Raw genomic sequence first — 4,858 nt, forward strand, 5'->3', positions numbered from 1 at the left:
ACTGCATACTCTCTGCCTCTAGATAACATGAACCAATTCAGCCTCAACCTAAACAATATAAAGAAGCAAGCCTCTGCATGTGCCACTCAATTACACAACTCAATTGCAGTTTTTCATATTTCCATTTACTTTTCATTGTCCTCCGTTGTCCTCTACCCGTGCTCACTTGCACAAACTATTTTCCTTTCTTCGTCTCAGATCTGTGGATTGTTCCTTATCACCCACACTTCTATAGAATCACAAGGTGTTTGTGTGTGTGTTTTGGAGTGGGTGTCACTCCCTGTTTAAGTAAGAAATAAGAAATAAGTAGGAAACAATTACATGCTGGGGAAAGTAGCAAATTATTATGGAGCATCTTATATTTCCTTTTTCTATACTGAACCTGCTGCTGGTAAATACCGTTGATTGACTTTGATTCTAGTGTTATGAGAGAAAGATGGCAATCTATATGCTGCAGTAAACTAAAATGGCAACGCTTTTGCAAATTTCATTCCAATGTCTTCCTATACACAGGTGGTTTGAGCTTTCCCTGTACAAGCTGCCATGAATTGAAAAACTGTGAAAGAGTCTTGATGCCCCCAGACGTTGGACTCCAACTCCCATCATCTCTGACCATTGGCCAGGCTGTCTGGGACTGATGGGAGATGTAGTCCAACACTACCTGGGGACCCAGGCTAAGGATAGTTGGTGTGAAAGTGCTGTTGCAGACAGATGCTTCTTCTTTTAGTTAATTGATAAGTAAGTATTACTATATAATGAGACTTTACTGTGTATTCCATGCTCATCTTGAACAAATGGAAATATTGCTTGAAATATTCTTTCTGCCAATATAACTTCTATAGTGGAGCATGTTGAAGTAAAAATTATTATTATTATTATTACCTCAGTTAAAGCACAATATAAAAATGCAATGCTACACAACAATTCAAAATAACTTAAAATGACAGAAATGAGTTCCATATTTATTGGGACACAGTCTTGACATTCCTTTCCATTTAACAAGATTCTGCAGCTGGAGGATGAGCAGAATGGGGCAGGGGAAAAACCAGACCATGCTTTCAATTTTTCAGTGTGGTAATGAGAAATCCATTTAGAGTCAAGCACTTCAGAACCCATTTTTAGATACATTCCCTTGGGCTGCTCTTTGGCAAACTGTCCTCTCACAGAATTGCCTGTGCTGCCTCTGTCACTGGCATAGATTTAATGCATTTAAACTTTCCAACCTCTCCACATGCAGTGCTGGTTGAAAATGACTTGTCTTTTCTGCTCACTGCATTTGTGAAATTTGCTCAGTGAAATCTCTTCCAAGATACCATAAATCTGAAGTCATGTTTTCGGGAGCATTGCTTTCGTAGCGCACAATGTGAAACTTCTACTCCTTAAGGCCATCCAGGACCTCTCTGGCTTCACCTGAGCTTATTTCCCAAGATGGAACTTCTTTAAGGCCTGGTATGTCAGTTGATATCTATTAGTAAAGAAGGGAGAAAGGACTGAATGTAGAAACTACCTTGATGGTGATGGTGTATTTATTTATACTCCATCTTTTTGCCTGATGGGACTCGAGGTTGCTTAAAATAAAAATAAGGACTGCTAAAAACATAGAAAAATAATAATTTAAAAGCAAGTACTGTATTTTTCGCTCTATAAGACGCACCAGACCATAAGACACGCCTAGTTTTTGGAGGAGGAAAAGAAGAAAAAAAATATTCTGAATCTCAGGAGCCAGAACAACAAGAGGGATTGCTGCGCAGCGAAAGCAGCAATCCCTCTTGCTGTTCTGGCTTCTGGTATAGCTGCGCAGCCTTCATTCACTCCATAAGATGCACACACATTTCCCCTTTACTTTTTAGGAGGGAAAAAGTGAGTCTTATAGAGCAAAAATTACGGTAAATATTTTTTTTAAAAACCCTATTAATTTGATAACCTAGTGCTGTGGGTAAATGTGTTGTGCCAATATCACAAAATTCTCTGGGATATTGTAATGATGTGGCAAAGTGATTCATTTAGAACAGTGACCTCTGAAGGTCAAACTGCGCATTACACTGACTGTATATTATCATTCATAGACTGCATAGTGGGACAGAGACAGTTTCCTGACTTCCCAGCAGATGAGTCGCTGCTGCTCTCTGGAAGAAGAGGAGTGGGGAAGCAGTGAGGTCTGTGCAGTGCAAATGCATCAGCAGAGCCAATCTGGTGCTCCAAGGTGCAGGGCAAACACACCATCAGGAGCACCAGATTGGCACTGCTGATGCTTTTGCACTGCGCAAACCTCACTGCTTCCCCACCCCTCCTCTTCCTGGTAAGCAGCAGCAACTCACCTGGAGGAGGTATGCCACGGTGCCAGACCATCCACCACTGAATAGTGTTTTCCTTAGAATAATTGCATCCATGGGCGGGGATTATCAAGATCACAGCTTGTGAGCAGTGGAGGTTTACTCCTTCCTTCCCAAGAATATACCTACACACACAGCTGTGAGGCTTAGAAATTCTCACCATTGAGAAGCAATGAGGAAGACATTATTCAGTTTTCATTTTAATTCAGAATTATTTCACACTCTCCAGATCAATACATTGATACCTTGGGTTACAAACTTAATTTGTTCCGGAGGTCCGTTCTTAACCTGAAACTGTTCTTAACCTGAGGTGCACTTTCACCAATGAGGCCTCCTGCTGCCGCCGTGCCACCAATTTCCATTCTCATCCTGAGGTAAAGTTCTCAACCCAAGGTACTACTTCTGGGTTAGCGAAGTTTGTAACCCAAAGCATTTGTAACCTGAAGCGTTTGTAACCTGAGGTACCACTGTATGTGAACCAGAACACAGCTCCCTTTCATGATTTGCGCTTTTTGAATTTTGTAATGTACTATGCTGATTTTAAAAATGCATACAAGAAAGGGATATCACTAAAATGTGTATATTAGTGGGGGGGGGATGCACGATATTAGAAGAAATGGCTTGCAAAAATGTGTATAAACAGAAATGCACACAAAAAATGCGTGTGAATTTTTCATGCAGGGTTTTCTTAAAAAAGTGTTTGCCAACTGTGGTGGAAAGGGGGAAGCTGAACTTAAGACTGGAAAATGAGAAAAAACAGAATTGACAGAGTTGTCTATAACTATTGTTATAGGACTACGATCCTACATCCACACAATGAGACTTAATTCTAAGCAGAAATGTATATTTGTGCAGCAAATGGAACAAACTAGGAGTAGAAGCAGGGATATGATCATTGCTTTGCATTCAGCAGCCAAGTGGTTCTCCTCTTCATCTTCCCACTGAAAGATTCCTCATTGCCCTCTCTTTCTTTATGAAGACATTTTGTGCCCATGTCCCTGTCTGATGTTGCCTGTCTGATGTATTCTGTAGAGTGCCTGAGGGGAAATACACTGTTTCCGTCTTTAAGACTGCTTCTTTCACAAAGGCACACCCACATTACTATTATTGGTAAATAGTCACTTGAAGGTTGTACTATTCCCAGCTTACTTTGCCCTGAGCTGGGGAGCTGATTTGCTAGTGACAGCATTTCTATTATTGGTTTTTTGGGCAGGGAAATTCTGCTTGTTCACCACTTTTTCCGATATTACTTCCTATTCACACGCAAGCATCATTCAAAAATTTTGACAGGCTATAACAACCAAATGCAAGGCTGACCTCTTTCTTGTTCTGAAAGAAAGCCTCGGTGGCCGACTTCCTGTGGCACTGTACAAACTTTTATCATATATTTCTCTTTAGCACAATGTGTGGGATTATTGACTCTGAACTTCTGATACCTCACAAATGCATTCAGATTGGCCAACAGCAGCAGGCCATTTGAGATTTATTTGGGGCCTCAGAAAAGCTGCAACTCACAAGGTTCTACACCTTAGCCAGCTTTCCTCACCTCCGCTAGACTTACTGTGAAGCAGTCACTTTGACAGATTCCAGAAAGGGTACCATTTCCTTTCTCCATCTCCCATCACTGAGCGCTAGTTACAAATCGTGATGTGTCATTTGCACTGTTTGCTTCAGATGGGAAGATGTCTAGGGCTGGCACTGGACCTTCAGCTCTCATTCAGCTTCCTCTCTTCTGGGCTGTACAGAGAAGTAAGGGAAATTTCTCAGTTTCAGCCTCCGCCAGCCTGTTAAGTCAGCCAAGGACAATGCCACAATCCCATTCCCTTATCTGCTCTTTCCTATTCTATTAAAACAGTTTAGCAGCAGAGGAAAGAGTGGGAGGACATCTGGATTGGGTTCCCCGGGGAGAGATATCCTCCATGAAATCTCTTCACAAATTATCCCTCACCTTTCCTATCCTCCAAAGAATTAAGAATGTTTCTAAGCCTGGTTCAGATGTGTTGATTTGGGAACCACAAAACAATATTGCAGTTGTGTCGTGGGTGTGTGGTTACATTTGCTCTGACTGTCTGAGGTATTAAACCAACCATTATTCCATGATTCAAGCACTCCCTATTGTTTTATTTATCATCAAATAAAGAATAGATTTTTGCTGCACTGGCCTTTGTGTCAACTGAGGTCAACATACCTTTGTGTCAACTGAGAGCAGGACATCCACAAGGCAGTGCTTTAGTCTGCTCTGTCAAAATTTAACAATATAATATATTTGGCATTTCCTGCCCCAAATTATCAATGCTCTGCTATTTTAAATCCTTTTTAATCCATGTTTTCATATGCTTGAAAAGCTTTGTCTAGATTATCACTATCCACAAGATCTTAAAAGTACCAGCTTCCTCCTGAGAACTGGTGTAGTATAGAGGTTAAGTCTACTGTCCTGTGAGGGCAGCATAAAAGAGGTGGATTCAACATGTAACAGTTCAGCACCTGGCTAGTAATAGGTAGGCACAAATCCAGCAATTTCCACC

At 41.1% G+C, this 4,858-nt stretch overlaps 1 long non-coding RNA gene across 1 annotated transcript; it reads right to left on the reverse strand.

Annotated features, from left to right (window-relative positions):
- Positions 1-950: 950 nt before the first annotated feature.
- Positions 951-3,946, reverse strand: LOC308462796. Its single transcript, XR_013979362.1, has 2 exons — positions 3,880-3,946; positions 951-1,465 (listed from the first exon to the last, which is right to left on the reverse strand). It is a non-coding gene; the product is annotated as an uncharacterized lncRNA (long non-coding RNA).
- Between the last annotated feature and the right edge of the window lie 912 nt (positions 3,947-4,858).

Source organism: Podarcis pityusensis, assembly GCF_964106645.2.
Source record: "Podarcis pityusensis genome assembly, chromosome: 1".
NCBI classification, from domain to species: domain Eukaryota; kingdom Metazoa; phylum Chordata; class Lepidosauria; order Squamata; family Lacertidae; genus Podarcis; species Podarcis pityusensis.